The sequence below is a fragment of the Schistocerca gregaria genome, chromosome 5 (assembly GCF_023897955.1).
Source record: "Schistocerca gregaria isolate iqSchGreg1 chromosome 5, iqSchGreg1.2, whole genome shotgun sequence".
NCBI classification, from domain to species: Eukaryota; Metazoa; Arthropoda; class Insecta; order Orthoptera; family Acrididae; genus Schistocerca; species Schistocerca gregaria.
In genome coordinates, this window is record NC_064924.1 from 244,663,301 (window position 1) to 244,685,727 (window position 22,427).

Here is a 22,427-nt window from a genome sequence, read left to right on the forward strand (position 1 = left end):
GCAAGAAATGAAGACAGAGGGAAGTGGTCTCACCTGCCTGACATGCGTCGCGCTTCCAGATATTTGCGTAATTCGCACGGTGCATTCTCGGCTGTCCCCTTCCGTCCCGACTTGTCCCGACTTTGCTCGACTGCCGCTCGCTGCCGCTCGGGTCGTGGTCCATATGACAGCACAAGTACGAGAAGCATCTGCGAGATGGGCGCGGGCCGAACCGACGTGTCCGAGGCGCCGTGTGCGGCCGTTCGGAGCTACCAGAGCCGCTCTGTGCTGCGCCGTGCCGTGGAAAGGTGCGAAAACATGCACACAAGACACAGGCTGTTCGGCAAAGTATCCATCTCTTGTAGCGACGAAAGGTAAATTTTTGTTTACAAATTTGCCGTTGTGCACTGCTACAAAATTGGAATTTAGCGCTCCTACAAAACAGTAGGCTCTGACGCATTTTAAGAGCACATCTGTCGATTCGCAGTGTTTCGTTATTTTCAACGAGTTCCTAGCACTCTTCCTCCGCGCATTCTTGTTCAAACTGAGTTCATTGCTGTAATTTCACATCTTACGTTTAATACAGTGGTTTAAAATGCTTGTGGAAGCATCTTTGTCGCACCTGAGAGTTTGTATGAAAAGAGGACTGGCAGGTGTAGTGACATAAAATTTAAAAGAAGAGAGGGAGCCAACAGCACCCGGTGTTCCCAGGCAGTCACCCATCCAAGTACTAACCGGGCCCGATGTTGCTTAACTTCGGTGATCGGACGAGAACCGGTGTATTCAACATGGTATGGCCGTTGGCGTCCTTATACAGTAGCCGCACGGCAGAAGAAGGCTTCGCCTCTCCTCCCAACACACGCAATCGCCGTTTTCGGTGGCACATTTGACGCAAAGCACGTCCTTCCACCTCGAAGGCGACGCGCAGTGCGGCGCGCCGCCACGTGGGTCAGACGCACAACACAGCTGCTCGTTGCACCGCCTGTCATTCGTTTGTTCGACAAAGTATCCATCTCTTGTAGCGACGAAAGGTAAATTTTTGTTTACAAATTTGCCGTTGTGCACTGCTACAAAACAATATGCCCTGACGTATTTCACAACATTTCTGTCACTTCACACTGTTTTGTTATTTCCAGAGACTCTTTGGAAGTCTTCCTTGGCGCACTCTTTTCAAATTGAGCTCCTTAATATCGTATCTTACGATAGTTTAAAATCAGTATGGAAGCATCTATGTCACATGAGAAAGGTAGCATGAAAAAAGGGCTGGCAGGGGTAGTGACAAGAAAGCAAGAAATGAAGACAGAGGGAAGTGGTCTCACCTGCCTGACACGCGTCGCGCTTCCAGATATTTGCGTAATTCGCACGGTGCATTCTCGGCTGTCCCCTTCCGTCCCGACTTGTCCCGACTTTGCTCGACTGCCGCTCGCTGCCGCTCGGGTCGTGGTCCATATGACAGCACAAGTACGAGAAGCATCTGCGAGATGGGCGCGGGCCGAACCGACGTGTCCGAGGCGCCGTGTGCGGCCGTTCGGAGCTACCAGAGCCGCTCTGTGCTGCGCCGTGCCGTGGAAAGGTGCGAAAACATGCACACAAGACACAGGCTGTTCGGCAAAGTATCCATCTCTTGTAGCGACGAAAGGTAAATTTTTGTTTACAAATTTGCCGTTGTGCACTGCTACAAAATTGGAATTTAGCGCTCCTACAAAACAGTAGGCTCTGACGCATTTTAAGAGCACATCTGTCGATTCGCAGTGTTTCGTTATTTTCAACGAGTTCCTAGCACTCTTCCTCCGCGCATTCTTGTTCAAACTGAGTTCATTGCTGTAATTTCACATCTTACGTTTAATACAGTGGTTTAAAATGCTTGTGGAAGCATCTTTGTCGCACCTGAGAGTTTGTATGAAAAGAGGACTGGCAGGTGTAGTGACATAAAATTTAAAAGAAGAGAGGGAGCCAACAGCACCCGGTGTTCCCAGGCGGTCACCCATCCAAGTACTAACCGGGCCCGATGTTGCTTAACTTCGGTGATCGGACGAGAACCGGTGTATTCAACATGGTATGGCCGTTGGCGTCCTTATACAGTAGCCGCACGGCAGAAGAAGGCTTCGCCTCTCCTCCCAACACACGCAATCGCCGTTTTCGGTGGCACATTTGACGCAAAGCACGTCCTTCCACCTCGAAGGCGACGCGCAGTGCGGCGCGCCGCCACGTGGGTCAGACGCACAACACAGCTGCTCGTTGCACCGCCTGTCATTCGTTTGTTCGACAAAGTATCCATCTCTTGTAGCGACGAAAGGTAAATTTTTGTTTACAAATTTGCCGTTGTGCACTGCTACAAAACAATATGCCCTGACGTATTTCACAACATTTCTGTCACTTCACACTGTTTTGTTATTTCCAGAGACTCTTTGGAAGTCTTCCTTGGCGCACTCTTTTCAAATTGAGCTCCTTAATATCGTATCTTACGATAGTTTAAAATCAGTATGGAAGCATCTATGTCACATGAGAAAGGTAGCATGAAAAAAGGGCTGGCAGGGGTAGTGACAAGAAAGCAAGAAATGAAGACAGAGGGAAGCGGTCTCACCTGCCTGACACGCGTCGCGCTTCCAGATATTTGCGTAATTCGCACGGTGCATTCTCGGCTGTCCCCTTCCGTCCCGACTTGTCCCGACTTTGCTCGACTGCCGCTCGCTGCCGCTCGGGTCGTGGTCCATATGACAGCACAAGTACGAGAAGCATCTGCGAGATGGGCGCGGGCCGAACCGACGTGTCCGAGGCGCCGTGTGCGGCCGTTCGGAGCTACCAGAGCCGGTCTGTGCTGCGCCGTGCCGTGGAAAGGTGCGAAAACATGCACACAAGACACAGGCTGTTCGGCAAAGTATCCATCTCTTGTAGCGACGAAAGGTAAATTTTTGTTTACAAATTTGCCGTTGTGCACTGCTACAAAATTGGAATTTAGCGCTCCTACAAAACAGTAGGCTCTGACGCATTTTAAGAGCACATCTGTCGATTCGCAGTGTTTCGTTATTTTCAACGAGTTCCTAGCACTCTTCCTCCGCGCATTCTTGTTCAAACTGAGTTCATTGCTGTAATTTCACATCTTACGTTTAATACAGTGGTTTAAAATGCTTGTGGAAGCATCTTTGTCGCACCTGAGAGTTTGTATGAAAAGAGGACTGGCAGGTGTAGTGACATAAAATTTAAAAGAAGAGAGGGAGCCAACAGCACCCGGTGTTCCCAGGCGGTCACCCATCCAAGTACTAACCGGGCCCGATGTTGCTTAACTTCGGTGATCGGACGAGAACCGGTGTATTCAACATGGTATGGCCGTTGGCGTCCTTATACAGTAGCCGCACGGCAGAAGAAGGCTTCGCCTCTCCTCCCAACACACGCAATCGCCGTTTTCGGTGGCACATTTGACGCAAAGCACGTCCTTCCACCTCGAAGGCGACGCGCAGTGCGGCGCGCCGCCACGTGGGTCAGACGCACAACACAGCTGCTCGTTGCACCGCCTGTCATTCGTTTGTTCGACAAAGTATCCATCTCTTGTAGCGACGAAAGGTAAATTTTTGTTTACAAATTTGCCGTTGTGCACTGCTACAAAACAATATGCCCTGACGTATTTCACAACATTTCTGTCACTTCACACTGTTTTGTTATTTCCAGAGACTCTTTGGAAGTCTTCCTTGGCGCACTCTTTTCAAATTGAGCTCCTTAATATCGTATCTTACGATAGTTTAAAATCAGTATGGAAGCATCTATGTCACATGAGAAAGGTAGCATGAAAAAAGGGCTGGCAGGGGTAGTGACAAGAAAGCAAGAAATGAAGACAGAGGGAAGCGGTCTCACCTGCCTGACACGCGTCGCGCTTCCAGATATTTGCGTAATTCGCACGGTGCATTCTCGGCTGTCCCCTTCCGTCCCGACTTGTCCCGACTTTGCTCGACTGCCGCTCGCTGCCGCTCGGGTCGTGGTCCATATGACAGCACAAGTACGAGAAGCATCTGCGAGATGGGCGCGGGCCGAACCGACGTGTCCGAGGCGCCGTGTGCGGCCGTTCGGAGCTACCAGAGCCGCTCTGTGCTGCGCCGTGCCGTGGAAAGGTGCGAAAACATGCACACAAGACACAGGCTGTTCGGCAAAGTATCCATCTCTTGTAGCGACGAAAGGTAAATTTTTGTTTACAAATTTGCCGTTGTGCACTGCTACAAAATTGGAATTTAGCGCTCCTACAAAACAGTAGGCTCTGACGCATTTTAAGAGCACATCTGTCGATTCGCAGTGTTTCGTTATTTTCAACGAGTTCCTAGCACTCTTCCTCCGCGCATTCTTGTTCAAACTGAGTTCATTGCTGTAATTTCACATCTTACGTTTAATACAGTGGTTTAAAATGCTTGTGGAAGCATCTTTGTCGCACCTGAGAGTTTGTATGAAAAGAGGACTGGCAGGTGTAGTGACATAAAATTTAAAAGAAGAGAGGGAGCCAACAGCACCCGGTGTTCCCAGGCGGTCACCCATCCAAGTACTAACCGGGCCCGATGTTGCTTAACTTCGGTGATCGGACGAGAACCGGTGTATTCAACATGGTATGGCCGTTGGCGTCCTTATACAGTAGCCGCACGGCAGAAGAAGGCTTCGCCTCTCCTCCCAACACACGCAATCGCCGTTTTCGGTGGCACATTTGACGCAAAGCACGTCCTTCCACCTCGAAGGCGACGCGCAGTGCGGCGCGCCGCCACGTGGGTCAGACGCACAACACAGCTGCTCGTTGCACCGCCTGTCATTCGTTTGTTCGACAAAGTATCCATCTCTTGTAGCGACGAAAGGTAAATTTTTGTTTACAAATTTGCCGTTGTGCACTGCTACAAAACAATATGCCCTGACGTATTTCACAACATTTCTGTCACTTCACACTGTTTTGTTATTTCCAGAGACTCTTTGGAAGTCTTCCTTGGCGCACTCTTTTCAAATTGAGCTCCTTAATATCGTATCTTACGATAGTTTAAAATCAGTATGGAAGCATCTATGTCACATGAGAAAGGTAGCATGAAAAAAGGGCTGGCAGGGGTAGTGACAAGAAAGCAAGAAATGAAGACAGAGGGAAGCGGTCTCACCTGCCTGACACGCGTCGCGCTTCCAGATATTTGCGTAATTCGCACGGTGCATTCTCGGCTGTCCCCTTCCGTCCCGACTTGTCCCGACTTTGCTCGACTGCCGCTCGCTGCCGCTCGGGTCGTGGTCCATATGACAGCACAAGTACGAGAAGCATCTGCGAGATGGGCGCGGGCCGAACCGACGTGTCCGAGGCGCCGTGTGCGGCCGTTCGGAGCTACCAGAGCCGCTCTGTGCTGCGCCGTGCCGTGGAAAGGTGCGAAAACATGCACACAAGACACAGGCTGTTCGGCAAAGTATCCATCTCTTGTAGCGACGAAAGGTAAATTTTTGTTTACAAATTTGCCGTTGTGCACTGCTACAAAATTGGAATTTAGCGCTCCTACAAAACAGTAGGCTCTGACGCATTTTAAGAGCACATCTGTCGATTCGCAGTGTTTCGTTATTTTCAACGAGTTCCTAGCACTCTTCCTCCGCGCATTCTTGTTCAAACTGAGTTCATTGCTGTAATTTCACATCTTACGTTTAATACAGTGGTTTAAAATGCTTGTGGAAGCATCTTTGTCGCACCTGAGAGTTTGTATGAAAAGAGGACTGGCAGGTGTAGTGACATAAAATTTAAAAGAAGAGAGGGAGCCAACAGCACCCGGTGTTCCCAGGCGGTCACCCATCCAAGTACTAACCGGGCCCGATGTTGCTTAACTTCGGTGATCGGACGAGAACCGGTGTATTCAACATGGTATGGCCGTTGGCGTCCTTATACAGTAGCCGCACGGCAGAAGAAGGCTTCGCCTCTCCTCCCAACACACGCAATCGCCGTTTTCGGTGGCACATTTGACGCAAAGCACGTCCTTCCACCTCGAAGGCGACGCGCAGTGCGGCGCGCCGCCACGTGGGTCAGACGCACAACACAGCTGCTCGTTGCACCGCCTGTCATTCGTTTGTTCGACAAAGTATCCATCTCTTGTAGCGACGAAAGGTAAATTTTTGTTTACAAATTTGCCGTTGTGCACTGCTACAAAACAATATGCCCTGACGTATTTCACAACATTTCTGTCACTTCACACTGTTTTGTTATTTCCAGAGACTCTTTGGAAGTCTTCCTTGGCGCACTCTTTTCAAATTGAGCTCCTTAATATCGTATCTTACGATAGTTTAAAATCAGTATGGAAGCATCTATGTCACATGAGAAAGGTAGCATGAAAAAAGGGCTGGCAGGGGTAGTGACAAGAAAGCAAGAAATGAAGACAGAGGGAAGCGGTCTCACCTGCCTGACACGCGTCGCGCTTCCAGATATTTGCGTAATTCGCACGGTGCATTCTCGGCTGTCCCCTTCCGTCCCGACTTGTCCCGACTTTGCTCGACTGCCGCTCGCTGCCGCTCGGGTCGTGGTCCATATGACAGCACAAGTACGAGAAGCATCTGCGAGATGGGCGCGGGCCGAACCGACGTGTCCGAGGCGCCGTGTGCGGCCGTTCGGAGCTACCAGAGCCGCTCTGTGCTGCGCCGTGCCGTGGAAAGGTGCGAAAACATGCACACAAGACACAGGCTGTTCGGCAAAGTATCCATCTCTTGTAGCGACGAAAGGTAAATTTTTGTTTACAAATTTGCCGTTGTGCACTGCTACAAAATTGGAATTTAGCGCTCCTACAAAACAGTAGGCTCTGACGCATTTTAAGAGCACATCTGTCGATTCGCAGTGTTTCGTTATTTTCAACGAGTTCCTAGCACTCTTCCTCCGCGCATTCTTGTTCAAACTGAGTTCATTGCTGTAATTTCACATCTTACGTTTAATACAGTGGTTTAAAATGCTTGTGGAAGCATCTTTGTCGCACCTGAGAGTTTGTATGAAAAGAGGACTGGCAGGTGTAGTGACATAAAATTTAAAAGAAGAGAGGGAGCCAACAGCACCCGGTGTTCCCAGGCGGTCACCCATCCAAGTACTAACCGGGCCCGATGTTGCTTAACTTCGGTGATCGGACGAGAACCGGTGTATTCAACATGGTATGGCCGTTGGCGTCCTTATACAGTAGCCGCACGGCAGAAGAAGGCTTCGCCTCTCCTCCCAACACACGCAATCGCCGTTTTCGGTGGCACATTTGACGCAAAGCACGTCCTTCCACCTCGAAGGCGACGCGCAGTGCGGCGCGCCGCCACGTGGGTCAGACGCACAACACAGCTGCTCGTTGCACCGCCTGTCATTCGTTTGTTCGACAAAGTATCCATCTCTTGTAGCGACGAAAGGTAAATTTTTGTTTACAAATTTGCCGTTGTGCACTGCTACAAAACAATATGCCCTGACGTATTTCACAACATTTCTGTCACTTCACACTGTTTTGTTATTTCCAGAGACTCTTTGGAAGTCTTCCTTGGCGCACTCTTTTCAAATTGAGCTCCTTAATATCGTATCTTACGATAGTTTAAAATCAGTATGGAAGCATCTATGTCACATGAGAAAGGTAGCATGAAAAAAGGGCTGGCAGGGGTAGTGACAAGAAAGCAAGAAATGAAGACAGAGGGAAGCGGTCTCACCTGCCTGACACGCGTCGCGCTTCCAGATATTTGCGTAATTCGCACGGTGCATTCTCGGCTGTCCCCTTCCGTCCCGACTTGTCCCGACTTTGCTCGACTGCCGCTCGCTGCCGCTCGGGTCGTGGTCCATATGACAGCACAAGTACGAGAAGCATCTGCGAGATGGGCGCGGGCCGAACCGACGTGTCCGAGGCGCCGTGTGCGGCCGTTCGGAGCTACCAGAGCCGCTCTGTGCTGCGCCGTGCCGTGGAAAGGTGCGAAAACATGCACACAAGACACAGGCTGTTCGGCAAAGTATCCATCTCTTGTAGCGACGAAAGGTAAATTTTTGTTTACAAATTTGCCGTTGTGCACTGCTACAAAATTGGAATTTAGCGCTCCTACAAAACAGTAGGCTCTGACGCATTTTAAGAGCACATCTGTCGATTCGCAGTGTTTCGTTATTTTCAACGAGTTCCTAGCACTCTTCCTCCGCGCATTCTTGTTCAAACTGAGTTCATTGCTGTAATTTCACATCTTACGTTTAATACAGTGGTTTAAAATGCTTGTGGAAGCATCTTTGTCGCACCTGAGAGTTTGTATGAAAAGAGGACTGGCAGGTGTAGTGACATAAAATTTAAAAGAAGAGAGGGAGCCAACAGCACCCGGTGTTCCCAGGCGGTCACCCATCCAAGTACTAACCGGGCCCGATGTTGCTTAACTTCGGTGATCGGACGAGAACCGGTGTATTCAACATGGTATGGCCGTTGGCGTCCTTATACAGTAGCCGCACGGCAGAAGAAGGCTTCGCCTCTCCTCCCAACACACGCAATCGCCGTTTTCGGTGGCACATTTGACGCAAAGCACGTCCTTCCACCTCGAAGGCGACGCGCAGTGCGGCGCGCCGCCACGTGGGTCAGACGCACAACACAGCTGCTCGTTGCACCGCCTGTCATTCGTTTGTTCGACAAAGTATCCATCTCTTGTAGCGACGAAAGGTAAATTTTTGTTTACAAATTTGCCGTTGTGCACTGCTACAAAACAATATGCCCTGACGTATTTCACAACATTTCTGTCACTTCACACTGTTTTGTTATTTCCAGAGACTCTTTGGAAGTCTTCCTTGGCGCACTCTTTTCAAATTGAGCTCCTTAATATCGTATCTTACGATAGTTTAAAATCAGTATGGAAGCATCTATGTCACATGAGAAAGGTAGCATGAAAAAAGGGCTGGCAGGGGTAGTGACAAGAAAGCAAGAAATGAAGACAGAGGGAAGCGGTCTCACCTGCCTGACACGCGTCGCGCTTCCAGATATTTGCGTAATTCGCACGGTGCATTCTCGGCTGTCCCCTTCCGTCCCGACTTGTCCCGACTTTGCTCGACTGCCGCTCGCTGCCGCTCGGGTCGTGGTCCATATGACAGCACAAGTACGAGAAGCATCTGCGAGATGGGCGCGGGCCGAACCGACGTGTCCGAGGCGCCGTGTGCGGCCGTTCGGAGCTACCAGAGCCGGTCTGTGCTGCGCCGTGCCGTGGAAAGGTGCGAAAACATGCACACAAGACACAGGCTGTTCGGCAAAGTATCCATCTCTTGTAGCGACGAAAGGTAAATTTTTGTTTACAAATTTGCCGTTGTGCACTGCTACAAAATTGGAATTTAGCGCTCCTACAAAACAGTAGGCTCTGACGCATTTTAAGAGCACATCTGTCGATTCGCAGTGTTTCGTTATTTTCAACGAGTTCCTAGCACTCTTCCTCCGCGCATTCTTGTTCAAACTGAGTTCATTGCTGTAATTTCACATCTTACGTTTAATACAGTGGTTTAAAATGCTTGTGGAAGCATCTTTGTCGCACCTGAGAGTTTGTATGAAAAGAGGACTGGCAGGTGTAGTGACATAAAATTTAAAAGAAGAGAGGGAGCCAACAGCACCCGGTGTTCCCAGGCGGTCACCCATCCAAGTACTAACCGGGCCCGATGTTGCTTAACTTCGGTGATCGGACGAGAACCGGTGTATTCAACATGGTATGGCCGTTGGCGTCCTTATACAGTAGCCGCACGGCAGAAGAAGGCTTCGCCTCTCCTCCCAACACACGCAATCGCCGTTTTCGGTGGCACATTTGACGCAAAGCACGTCCTTCCACCTCGAAGGCGACGCGCAGTGCGGCGCGCCGCCACGTGGGTCAGACGCACAACACAGCTGCTCGTTGCACCGCCTGTCATTCGTTTGTTCGACAAAGTATCCATCTCTTGTAGCGACGAAAGGTAAATTTTTGTTTACAAATTTGCCGTTGTGCACTGCTACAAAACAATATGCCCTGACGTATTTCACAACATTTCTGTCACTTCACACTGTTTTGTTATTTCCAGAGACTCTTTGGAAGTCTTCCTTGGCGCACTCTTTTCAAATTGAGCTCCTTAATATCGTATCTTACGATAGTTTAAAATCAGTATGGAAGCATCTATGTCACATGAGAAAGGTAGCATGAAAAAAGGGCTGGCAGGGGTAGTGACAAGAAAGCAAGAAATGAAGACAGAGGGAAGCGGTCTCACCTGCCTGACACGCGTCGCGCTTCCAGATATTTGCGTAATTCGCACGGTGCATTCTCGGCTGTCCCCTTCCGTCCCGACTTGTCCCGACTTTGCTCGACTGCCGCTCGCTGCCGCTCGGGTCGTGGTCCATATGACAGCACAAGTACGAGAAGCATCTGCGAGATGGGCGCGGGCCGAACCGACGTGTCCGAGGCGCCGTGTGCGGCCGTTCGGAGCTACCAGAGCCGCTCTGTGCTGCGCCGTGCCGTGGAAAGGTGCGAAAACATGCACACAAGACACAGGCTGTTCGGCAAAGTATCCATCTCTTGTAGCGACGAAAGGTAAATTTTTGTTTACAAATTTGCCGTTGTGCACTGCTACAAAATTGGAATTTAGCGCTCCTACAAAACAGTAGGCTCTGACGCATTTTAAGAGCACATCTGTCGATTCGCAGTGTTTCGTTATTTTCAACGAGTTCCTAGCACTCTTCCTCCGCGCATTCTTGTTCAAACTGAGTTCATTGCTGTAATTTCACATCTTACGTTTAATACAGTGGTTTAAAATGCTTGTGGAAGCATCTTTGTCGCACCTGAGAGTTTGTATGAAAAGAGGACTGGCAGGTGTAGTGACATAAAATTTAAAAGAAGAGAGGGAGCCAACAGCACCCGGTGTTCCCAGGCGGTCACCCATCCAAGTACTAACCGGGCCCGATGTTGCTTAACTTCGGTGATCGGACGAGAACCGGTGTATTCAACATGGTATGGCCGTTGGCGTCCTTATACAGTAGCCGCACGGCAGAAGAAGGCTTCGCCTCTCCTCCCAACACACGCAATCGCCGTTTTCGGTGGCACATTTGACGCAAAGCACGTCCTTCCACCTCGAAGGCGACGCGCAGTGCGGCGCGCCGCCACGTGGGTCAGACGCACAACACAGCTGCTCGTTGCACCGCCTGTCATTCGTTTGTTCGACAAAGTATCCATCTCTTGTAGCGACGAAAGGTAAATTTTTGTTTACAAATTTGCCGTTGTGCACTGCTACAAAACAATATGCCCTGACGTATTTCACAACATTTCTGTCACTTCACACTGTTTTGTTATTTCCAGAGACTCTTTGGAAGTCTTCCTTGGCGCACTCTTTTCAAATTGAGCTCCTTAATATCGTATCTTACGATAGTTTAAAATCAGTATGGAAGCATCTATGTCACATGAGAAAGGTAGCATGAAAAAAGGGCTGGCAGGGGTAGTGACAAGAAAGCAAGAAATGAAGACAGAGGGAAGCGGTCTCACCTGCCTGACACGCGTCGCGCTTCCAGATATTTGCGTAATTCGCACGGTGCATTCTCGGCTGTCCCCTTCCGTCCCGACTTGTCCCGACTTTGCTCGACTGCCGCTCGCTGCCGCTCGGGTCGTGGTCCATATGACAGCACAAGTACGAGAAGCATCTGCGAGATGGGCGCGGGCCGAACCGACGTGTCCGAGGCGCCGTGTGCGGCCGTTCGGAGCTACCAGAGCCGCTCTGTGCTGCGCCGTGCCGTGGAAAGGTGCGAAAACATGCACACAAGACACAGGCTGTTCGGCAAAGTATCCATCTCTTGTAGCGACGAAAGGTAAATTTTTGTTTACAAATTTGCCGTTGTGCACTGCTACAAAATTGGAATTTAGCGCTCCTACAAAACAGTAGGCTCTGACGCATTTTAAGAGCACATCTGTCGATTCGCAGTGTTTCGTTATTTTCAACGAGTTCCTAGCACTCTTCCTCCGCGCATTCTTGTTCAAACTGAGTTCATTGCTGTAATTTCACATCTTACGTTTAATACAGTGGTTTAAAATGCTTGTGGAAGCATCTTTGTCGCACCTGAGAGTTTGTATGAAAAGAGGACTGGCAGGTGTAGTGACATAAAATTTAAAAGAAGAGAGGGAGCCAACAGCACCCGGTGTTCCCAGGCGGTCACCCATCCAAGTACTAACCGGGCCCGATGTTGCTTAACTTCGGTGATCGGACGAGAACCGGTGTATTCAACATGGTATGGCCGTTGGCGTCCTTATACAGTAGCCGCACGGCAGAAGAAGGCTTCGCCTCTCCTCCCAACACACGCAATCGCCGTTTTCGGTGGCACATTTGACGCAAAGCACGTCCTTCCACCTCGAAGGCGACGCGCAGTGCGGCGCGCCGCCACGTGGGTCAGACGCACAACACAGCTGCTCGTTGCACCGCCTGTCATTCGTTTGTTCGACAAAGTATCCATCTCTTGTAGCGACGAAAGGTAAATTTTTGTTTACAAATTTGCCGTTGTGCACTGCTACAAAACAATATGCCCTGACGTATTTCACAACATTTCTGTCACTTCACACTGTTTTGTTATTTCCAGAGACTCTTTGGAAGTCTTCCTTGGCGCACTCTTTTCAAATTGAGCTCCTTAATATCGTATCTTACGATAGTTTAAAATCAGTATGGAAGCATCTATGTCACATGAGAAAGGTAGCATGAAAAAAGGGCTGGCAGGGGTAGTGACAAGAAAGCAAGAAATGAAGACAGAGGGAAGCGGTCTCACCTGCCTGACACGCGTCGCGCTTCCAGATATTTGCGTAATTCGCACGGTGCATTCTCGGCTGTCCCCTTCCGTCCCGACTTGTCCCGACTTTGCTCGACTGCCGCTCGCTGCCGCTCGGGTCGTGGTCCATATGACAGCACAAGTACGAGAAGCATCTGCGAGATGGGCGCGGGCCGAACCGACGTGTCCGAGGCGCCGTGTGCGGCCGTTCGGAGCTACCAGAGCCGCTCTGTGCTGCGCCGTGCCGTGGAAAGGTGCGAAAACATGCACACAAGACACAGGCTGTTCGGCAAAGTATCCATCTCTTGTAGCGACGAAAGGTAAATTTTTGTTTACAAATTTGCCGTTGTGCACTGCTACAAAATTGGAATTTAGCGCTCCTACAAAACAGTAGGCTCTGACGCATTTTAAGAGCACATCTGTCGATTCGCAGTGTTTCGTTATTTTCAACGAGTTCCTAGCACTCTTCCTCCGCGCATTCTTGTTCAAACTGAGTTCATTGCTGTAATTTCACATCTTACGTTTAATACAGTGGTTTAAAATGCTTGTGGAAGCATCTTTGTCGCACCTGAGAGTTTGTATGAAAAGAGGACTGGCAGGTGTAGTGACATAAAATTTAAAAGAAGAGAGGGAGCCAACAGCACCTTTTTTTTTTTTTTTTTTTTTTTTTTTTTTTTTTTTTTTTAGAGGGCTGACCGGTGTAGCGACGTAAAAAGGAAAAAAATGAGAGGGAGCCAACAGCACCTTTTTTTTTTTTTTTTTGTCAAAATTTAAAAGAAGAGAGGGAGCCAACAGCATTTTTTTTTTTTTTTTTTTTTCAACAGCACCTTTTTTTTTTTTCATTTTTTTGAAAACGAAATGTTATAAATGCCTCCCATTTATACGCCAAAAACAGAAAGGCGGATTCACACCGTAACAATCGATGATGACGACTGTCCAAAAGGGAACACAAAACATTTGTACGCAACCAGGACGACGCATCCACCGGAAAAGGAAAGTCATTGTCGGTCGAGCATCGAGTGTGGCTGGCAGGCGGCGGCAATGAGGGCAGGGGTCAATTAGTCTGAGGCCTGGCCACAGTGTCGCCCCCACACCCGTCATCACTCATATCGACCGTAAAACAAAACAATATTTCATGTATGAAAAAAAAGAGAAATCGCAACAGCCTAGGTGTAGTAAAAACAACATGAAACAAAACGCTATTTTAGAGCGCCGGTAATCCCGGTGTGAAATCCCACACCGACGAAAGGTTCCAAAAGTGCGGAGCGCAGACACGTGACGAGAAGTGGGAGCGCTCGACAGTAAAAGAAATGAAAAAAGAAAAAAGAAAAAATACCGCAAACAGTCACCACTAGAAACTAGAACTGAAAACATCAGTAAAGAATCTCGTCACGCCACATACGGGGAAAAAAAAAGAAAAAAGAAACTAATAATACCGACACTCATGCCAAACAAGAAGTTTGGCAATAACGTCCAGAAAAAACTGAAAAAACTGAAAAGACTTCTGATGTCGTTCGATAGTCAAGTTTCGGCAATTTTCGTTCCAGAAAACATAGAGAAAGTCGCATTTATTCATATTGTGTCGCTCAAGGGCAATTTGAAAATACGAGACAATAACATCCATGTTACGCAGGTACCGACATACGCGCAAAAGCATGCGCCAGTGCGACCTGCAAAAAATTTGCAAAATTTTGCCGATAATGTGGCGATGTCTGAATCTGAGAATGTTGGGTCCATAAAAAGGTAAGGAAGTCCAAATCGGTGCACAACTTTAAAGAGAAAATAGCAAACACTGTATGGCCAAAGATCCACACCGTGGCATTTCGCTTGGTGGGGGGGTAGACGACACACTGCGGAATTAATACATCATCCACAGTAACGGTTCGAGCGTCCACCCGCTGAATCAGACGAATCATATCCCTGGCGACGTCCCAAACACGGCGGAAGCGGTCACACGCAAAGCGGTGTTCAAGAGTATCGTCGACAGTACACACGTCACACACTCCAGATGGGATTAGGTTGATGGAATGAAGTTTGGAGTTGGTGGGGATGGTGCGATGCACCACCTTGTACCATGCAGCGTGTACGGAAGCCGGGAGGACTTTGTTGGCGAGGTTTTGCCACACTGCCACCCAGTTGCAGCGTGGCAATCGATACTCCCACTTGCAACGAATAGGAGGTCCGCGTATAGCATCGCAGACAGCGCTAACCGTGTGGGCGGAGATGTCACGAAGTGTCAGGTAACTATTATCGAAATAGTAGCGGCGCACGTAAGAAAGATAAAACGGGATGTGCGACACAGAAACAGGTGCCACTTCAGAATGAGGACGATAACGATTAAAAACAACTGCGGTTGGACTGCAAGGTGCCTTCTGCATAACAGCGGTAATTCTCTTCCAAAGGAGAGCCGCACATTTGGCTGAAAAATCGACAAGTCCCAAACCGCCGTCGGACAGGCCCAAGGTACAGACAGCATGTGACACCTTAAAAATCTCCCCCCTCCATAAAAACCAGTAAATCGCCTGTGTGATGGCGCGCCCCAATTGCTTGGGTACCGGGAGAACCTGCGCAAGGTACCACGCCCTTGCCAAGAAGTTATTATTTATTAACTGCACCTTTTCCCGAAGGGCCAAATTTCGGACCGCATGGATCTTGACAACAGCACGAATCCGATGCAGCGTAGGCCGCCAATTTAATGCTTCCATCTGCTGTGGATTCGAGGATAAAAGGACTCCAAGAACTTTATGCTGCTGCTGTACACAGAACCAGTCCCTACGAAGGGTACGTGCGCGGGCGGTGAGCGGTAAAAGAACAGTTTTCTGTGTATTGACAATCGCCCCCGTAGCTTGTTCAAAGTTGTGCAGAACGACTTGCAACCTGTCAACATCGTCTAAATGCTCAATAAATACGCCAAGGTCATCAGCGTATGCTTTACAAACCAATCTGGTAGTCCTCATCTGAATGCCGCGACATTCCTGACCGATATAGCGGAGGAGGGGATCCAGCGCAATGGCAAAAAGCGCCATGGAAAGCGGACACCCTTGCCGCACGGAGCGACCTACACGAAAAGCAGAAGTAAGACGACCATTAACACAGATGCGTGACGTAGCATTTTGCAACAGATGCGTCACTAATTTGGTAAATTTATAACCAAACCCCATGCGTACCAAAACCTGACGCAAATAAAAATGACTAATACGGTCAAAGGCATTCTTAAAATCAACTAATAAAATCGCCGCAGTCCGAAGCCGAGCACTTTTTACATAGCCAATGCAGTCCCTGTAAGCAAGGATAGCGTCAAAGATATTCCGATCGCGCACCGCACACGTTTGCTGAGGACTAAGTACCGCCGGCAAAATGTTTTTAAGTCGCTGAGCGACGCAGCGCGTGACGATCTTGTAGCCAACATTTAATAAAGTAATCGGACGGACAGCGTCGATATTTGGCACAGCATTGGATTTGGGAACGAGCGTCACAACCCCCTCCACAAAGGCAGCTGGTACAGTCACACCATTTCGAATATCATTTACCAAATCTACTAAAATCTCACTAAAAAGATGAAAAAATTTCAAATAAAATTCCGCAGGAATCCCATCTGGACCTGGAGACTTCCCGTTGGGACTCCGCCGAACGGCATCGAGAACTTCATCAGACGTAAAGGCGGCAGTTAAATGATTCCTGTCCGGGCGAGTTAAAACATGGGGTACAGTCTGCAAAAAATCTCGCAACGCGTCGGAATCCACATCAACAGCACGGAAAAGTGAAGCGAAATGTTCAAAAATATCTGTTTCAATTTCCGACTGTACAGAAGTTCGATCGCCGTTTCGCAGCCGCCAAACATTAATCTTCAAACGTTCACGGCGTTTGCGTTCCCTGTGTAAATGGTAAATGGACAGAGGTTCCCCAGTAACAAGTCCCGCAGGCTGACTTCGGACGGTCACCCCATCACTAACGGCACGCATGTCAAGTAAAAGCTTTGCTTGAAATTGCTTCAGAGTAGGCAACAACTCGGGCTGTGACGTCACCCGCAACGCTAAGTCCCGTAAACAAGCCTGGCGGAAGCGAGCCGTTGCCCGACGCCAGCGTGCCGCCTCACGGCTGTAATCAATTAAAAATTTCCTAATCGCCGGCTTAACTATCGCAACCCACCACTCAATGGTGCTACTATGACCGCCTCGAGTCCGCAACAACCGTTGCCATATACGGTTAAAACAAGTCACAAAATGGTCGTCATTGAGTAAACTGCAATTGAACTTCCACAAATTGGTACGGCGAGGAACACACAAACGAGGCAATAAAAGACGACAGGAGTAACTGGAGTGGTCAGAAAATACGACAGGAGTCACGTCAGCACTACAAATACGGGCAGACAGCTGCCTAGACACATAAATCCGATCGAGGCGGCTACGCCCGGTACCGTAAAAATAGGTGAAGTAGGTGAAATCCGGGTGTAAAACACGCCACGTGTCGAGCAGCTGAAAACTAGTGACTAAAGTACCCAGCTCGTGACATTTGTTTGGACGCGGCTCTTGATCGCTGTCGTCTAAAACACAATTAAAATCACCCCCAACGATTAAAGTATCGACATTCCTGGATAGAAGCTGACACAAATCTCTACCATAAAATTCAGCCCTGGCCGGTTTAACATTTCCTGACGGAGCGTACACATTTACAAACACAATTCCAAAAATGGTACAAGCAACAGCGCGACCGTTCGGTAAAATGTCAACGTTAGATATTGGTAAGCCAGAACGCACTAAAATTGCAGTGCCCGTATCGTTATCAGGGGCAATATTATCAATCACAGTAAAATCAGTAAAATCATGCAAAAACAAAAGCGCTTCACAAGTCACCTCCTGTAAAAAAGCGACGTGACAGTTATTATCATACAAGAAATTTTTTAAAATCATAGCCTTCTGCGGATTTCGCAATTTATTAAGATTAACTGTTAAGATGTTCCACTGGCTACAGTCGTTAACCATATACACGTAATAACACAGTTAAAAAACAAGAAAATAAAAGAAAAACATGAAATTTGCTTAAAACAAGAGAAAACATACAAACTTGCTAGGAGGGGGAGGACATACAATGAGTCACACTAATGGTTACCACCGGCCTCCACGTCCGCCGACCAATCCTGTGACTGACTAGGAAGGGGGGGCGGGAGCGGTGGAGTCCCAGAAACTGTGACGGCACCTTCTGTGGCGGAATGCTCCACGGCGGGCATTTCGACATCCGAAGATAAAGGCGGCACCAAATCGTGGGTGGAAGGGGGGGCACGACGAAGGTGCGAATCTTCGGCCTTTCTTTTGGTTGGAAAGGGGGAAGGTGTCACAGACAAAGGCGGATCCACCGCCATGCCGGAATCGGCATCAGAAGTCGGTTGGCTCAGGAAGGTTTTCAAATGTTGCACCGCGATGTCACGTTTCTGCGTTGCAGCAACAACATCACCCTCCGGCTGAGTGCGGGAAGAGGTCTGCTTTTTCGCGTGGCGCCTGCTGCCTCCCCCCTGAGACGGGCGGTGGCCGAGGTCTACGCCGTCGCGCGTGGCCGGTTGTCGGGAGGTCGGTTGCCCGACCGACCGAACCTGAGGGGGGGCAGGAGAACGCGCCACCGGAGACGGACTCCGATTTTTGTCCGAAAAACCACGCGTATTAAACGAAGCAGAGCTACTGGCACTACGTAAACGTGGGGTGCCAGAAGCTCGAGCGACATTCCGGTCCCTACGCGGTTTCGGTGCAGTAAAAGCTTCACGTTCTACAACAGCACTGGCAGCAGAAAAACTGTCGGGGACGGTAGTAGGAGCAACCGCCGATATGTCGGGTTCCGTAACCGGGACAGTATGCGCAACAGTTTCTGCCGACATCGGCACGGATTGCGGTGAGACTTCGTCCACTACCGGTTTTTCAAAAACAGATACGGTGGTCGCAGCCGCGAGCAAAGAAGGCTCAACAGGAGGTTCAGAAACAGAAACAGAGTCACTATCAGGAACAGACGTGTCCATAACGTCAGCGGCGGCCGATACAGGGGGGGCGGCCGCGAGTTGCACACGTGCAGGGGGGGCGGAACCTAAACTCGTTGCAGCAACAGAAGCAAAGCTAGGCCCACTTAAAACGTCCTCACGTGGCAACTGAACAGGCTGCCTGCGTTTAGGACAGTTTTGTCGGTAATGACCAACAGCACCGCAAAAGGAACACGTCTGAGGTTGACCACTATAAGTTATAAAAGCACGATGACCGTTAACTAACAAGAAGGACGGAATATGTTGTCGTACTATCATCTTTACACTCCTCACGCCGTTTTCGACCTGAAAAACATAGGCGGAAGACCACTTCTCTTTAAAAACAGATAGCACGGTCCCGTACGGCCGCAAATGACGAGATATTGTGTCATTCCGGATTTCAAAAGGCAAGTTGAACACACGAACATTTCGAAGGCCAAACCCACCATGAGAAATAGTCACGTTACTAATGCGACCGTCTAGATGTCGAAATTTACGGATACCATCATTAACATTTACCACGGTATCACACAATTCGGGAGTTTTCAACTTCAAAAACACGGAATTGATAAAAGTATCAAATTGAACTCCGAGAACGTCATCGGTGGACAAACACAATTCCTCAAGTATCCAACGGTGAATTTCGAAAGCTGACGGTTTTCCGACGGAACTATCGAATTCGCATTGCACATTATTTTGTCGTTCTTCACTATTATCATACAACATTGCCATAACTTACGGACTTGATGAAATGTAGCCGCGAGGCAGGAGACAGACGACACGCGAGGCGCCGCCGGCCAAGTCGCACAAGGAAGTACTGCTCGCTCGGCACCGAGGTGTTGCCAGGCGGGCAGACAGCCAAGTACTAACCGGGCCCGATGTTGCTTAACTTCGGTGATCGGACGAGAACCGGTGTATTCAACATGGTATGGCCGTTGGCGTCCTTATACAGTAGCCGCACGGCAGAAGAAGGCTTCGCCTCTCCTCCCAACACACGCAATCGCCGTTTTCGGTGGCACATTTGACGCAAAGCACGTCCTTCCACCTCGAAGGCGACGCGCAGTGCGGCGCGCCGCCACGTGGGTCAGACGCACAACACAGCTGCTCGTTGCACCGCCTGTCATTCGTTTGTTCGACAAAGTATCCATCTCTTGTAGCGACGAAAGGTAAATTTTTGTTTACAAATTTGCCGTTGTGCACTGCTACAAAACAATATGCCCTGACGTATTTCACAACATTTCTGTCACTTCACACTGTTTTGTTATTTCCAGAGACTCTTTGGAAGTCTTCCTTGGCGCACTCTTTTCAAATTGAGCTCCTTAATATCGTATCTTACGATAGTTTAAAATCAGTATGGAAGCATCTATGTCACATGAGAAAGGTAGCATGAAAAAAGGGCTGGCAGGGGTAGTGACAAGAAAGCAAGAAATGAAGACAGAGGGAAGCGGTCTCACCTGCCTGACACGCGTCGCGCTTCCAGATATTTGCGTAATTCGCACGGTGCATTCTCGGCTGTCCCCTTCCGTCCCGACTTGTCCCGACTTTGCTCGACTGCCGCTCGCTGCCGCTCGGGTCGTGGTCCATATGACAGCACAAGTACGAGAAGCATCTGCGAGATGGGCGCGGGCCGAACCGACGTGTCCGAGGCGCCGTGTGCGGCCGTTCGGAGCTACCAGAGCCGCTCTGTGCTGCGCCGTGCCGTGGAAAGGTGCGAAAACATGCACACAAGACACAGGCTGTTCGGCAAAGTATCCATCTCTTGTAGCGACGAAAGGTAAATTTTTGTTTACAAATTTGCCGTTGTGCACTGCTACAAAATTGGAATTTAGCGCTCCTACAAAACAGTAGGCTCTGACGCATTTTAAGAGCACATCTGTCGATTCGCAGTGTTTCGTTATTTTCAACGAGTTCCTAGCACTCTTCCTCCGCGCATTCTTGTTCAAACTGAGTTCATTGCTGTAATTTCACATCTTACGTTTAATACAGTGGTTTAAAATGCTTGTGGAAGCATCTTTGTCGCACCTGAGAGTTTGTATGAAAAGAGGACTGGCAGGTGTAGTGACATAAAATTTAAAAGAAGAGAGGGAGCCAACAGCACCCGGTGTTCCCAGGCGGTCACCCATCCAAGTACTAACCGGGCCCGATGTTGCTTAACTTCGGTGATCGGACGAGAACCGGTGTATTCAACATGGTATGGCCGTTGGCGTCCTTATACAGTAGCCGCACGGCAGAAGAAGGCTTCGCCTCTCCTCCCAACACACGCAATCGCCGTTTTCGGTGGCACATTTGACGCAAAGCACGTCCTTCCACCTCGAAGGCGACGCGCAGTGCGGCGCGCCGCCACGTGGGTCAGACGCACAACACAGCTGCTCGTTGCACCGCCTGTCATTCGTTTGTTCGACAAAGTATCCATCTCTTGTAGCGACGAAAGGTAAATTTTTGTTTACAAATTTGCCGTTGTGCACTGCTACAAAACAATATGCCCTGACGTATTTCACAACATTTCTGTCACTTCACACTGTTTTGTTATTTCCAGAGACTCTTTGGAAGTCTTCCTTGGCGCACTCTTTTCAAATTGAGCTCCTTAATATCGTATCTTACGATAGTTTAAAATCAGTATGGAAGCATCTATGTCACATGAGAAAGGTAGCATGAAAAAAGGGCTGGCAGGGGTAGTGACAAGAAAGCAAGAAATGAAGACAGAGGGAAGCGGTCTCACCTGCCTGACACGCGTCGCGCTTCCAGATATTTGCGTAATTCGCACGGTGCATTCTCGGCTGTCCCCTTCCGTCCCGACTTGTCCCGACTGCCGCTCGCTGCCGCTCGGGTCGTGGTCCATATGACAGCACAAGTACGAGAAGCATCTGCGAGATGGGCGCGGGCCGAACCGACGTGTCCGAGGCGCCGTGTGCGGCCGTTCGGAGCTACCAGAGCCGCTCTGTGCTGCGCCGTGCCGTGGAAAGGTGCGAAAACATGCACACAAGACACAGGCTGTTCGGCAAAGTATCCATCTCTTGTAGCGACGAAAGGTAAATTTTTGTTTACAAATTTGCCGTTGTGCACTGCTACAAAATTGGAATTTAGCGCTCCTACAAAACAGTAGGCTCTGACGCATTTTAAGAGCACATCTGTCGATTCGCAGTGTTTCGTTATTTTCAACGAGTTCCTAGCACTCTTCCTCCGCGCATTCTTGTTCAAACTGAGTTCATTGCTGTAATTTCACATCTTACGTTTAATACAGTGGTTTAAAATGCTTGTGGAAGCATCTTTGTCGCACCTGAGAGTTTGTATGAAAAGAGGACTGGCAGGTGTAGTGACATAAAATTTAAAAGAAGAGAGGGAGCCAACAGCACCCGGTGTTCCCAGGCGGTCACCCATCCAAGTACTAACCGGGCCCGATGTTGCTTAACTTCGGTGATCGGACGAGAACCGGTGTATTCAACATGGTATGGCCGTTGGCGTCCTTATACAGTAGCCGCACGGCAGAAGAAGGCTTCGCCTCTCCTCCCAACACACGCAATCGCCGTTTTCGGTGGCACATTTGACGCAAAGCACGTCCTTCCACCTCGAAGGCGACGCGCAGTGCGGCGCGCCGCCACGTGGGTCAGACGCACAACACAGCTGCTCGTTGCACCGCCTGTCATTCGTTTGTTCGACAAAGTATCCATCTCTTGTAGCGACGAAAGGTAAATTTTTGTTTACAAATTTGCCGTTGTGCACTGCTACAAAACAATATGCCCTGA

General features: G+C 49.3%; 12 non-coding genes and 1 pseudogene across 12 annotated transcripts; all 13 read right to left on the bottom strand.

The window, feature by feature from the left end:
• Positions 1-665: 665 nt before the first annotated feature.
• On the bottom strand, positions 666-784 carry LOC126274045 (5S ribosomal RNA). Its single transcript, XR_007549875.1, has one exon. It is a non-coding gene; the product is annotated as a 5S ribosomal RNA (ribosomal RNA).
• Positions 785-1,930: 1,146 nt separating this feature from the next.
• Positions 1,931-2,049, bottom strand: LOC126273692 (5S ribosomal RNA). The gene has a single exon (XR_007549533.1). It is a non-coding gene; the product is annotated as a 5S ribosomal RNA (ribosomal RNA).
• A 1,146-nt stretch (positions 2,050-3,195) lies between these two features.
• On the bottom strand, positions 3,196-3,314 carry LOC126273694 (5S ribosomal RNA). The gene has a single exon (XR_007549535.1). It is a non-coding gene; the product is annotated as a 5S ribosomal RNA (ribosomal RNA).
• A 1,146-nt stretch (positions 3,315-4,460) lies between these two features.
• LOC126273695 (5S ribosomal RNA) lies at positions 4,461-4,579 on the bottom strand. Its single transcript, XR_007549536.1, has one exon. It is a non-coding gene; the product is annotated as a 5S ribosomal RNA (ribosomal RNA).
• A 1,146-nt stretch (positions 4,580-5,725) lies between these two features.
• Positions 5,726-5,844, bottom strand: LOC126273696 (5S ribosomal RNA). Its single transcript, XR_007549537.1, has one exon. It is a non-coding gene; the product is annotated as a 5S ribosomal RNA (ribosomal RNA).
• Positions 5,845-6,990: 1,146 nt separating this feature from the next.
• LOC126273697 (5S ribosomal RNA) lies at positions 6,991-7,109 on the bottom strand. The gene has a single exon (XR_007549538.1). It is a non-coding gene; the product is annotated as a 5S ribosomal RNA (ribosomal RNA).
• A 1,146-nt stretch (positions 7,110-8,255) lies between these two features.
• Positions 8,256-8,374, bottom strand: LOC126273698 (5S ribosomal RNA). The gene has a single exon (XR_007549539.1). It is a non-coding gene; the product is annotated as a 5S ribosomal RNA (ribosomal RNA).
• Positions 8,375-9,520: 1,146 nt separating this feature from the next.
• On the bottom strand, positions 9,521-9,639 carry LOC126273699 (5S ribosomal RNA). Its single transcript, XR_007549540.1, has one exon. It is a non-coding gene; the product is annotated as a 5S ribosomal RNA (ribosomal RNA).
• Positions 9,640-10,785: 1,146 nt separating this feature from the next.
• Positions 10,786-10,904, bottom strand: LOC126273700 (5S ribosomal RNA). The gene has a single exon (XR_007549541.1). It is a non-coding gene; the product is annotated as a 5S ribosomal RNA (ribosomal RNA).
• Positions 10,905-12,050: 1,146 nt separating this feature from the next.
• LOC126273701 (5S ribosomal RNA) lies at positions 12,051-12,169 on the bottom strand. The gene has a single exon (XR_007549542.1). It is a non-coding gene; the product is annotated as a 5S ribosomal RNA (ribosomal RNA).
• Positions 12,170-19,506: 7,337 nt separating this feature from the next.
• Positions 19,507-19,624, bottom strand: LOC126274546 (5S ribosomal RNA; annotated as a pseudogene).
• A 1,146-nt stretch (positions 19,625-20,770) lies between these two features.
• Positions 20,771-20,889, bottom strand: LOC126273702 (5S ribosomal RNA). Its single transcript, XR_007549543.1, has one exon. It is a non-coding gene; the product is annotated as a 5S ribosomal RNA (ribosomal RNA).
• Positions 20,890-22,025: 1,136 nt separating this feature from the next.
• On the bottom strand, positions 22,026-22,144 carry LOC126273703 (5S ribosomal RNA). Its single transcript, XR_007549544.1, has one exon. It is a non-coding gene; the product is annotated as a 5S ribosomal RNA (ribosomal RNA).
• Positions 22,145-22,427: the final 283 nt, after the last annotated feature.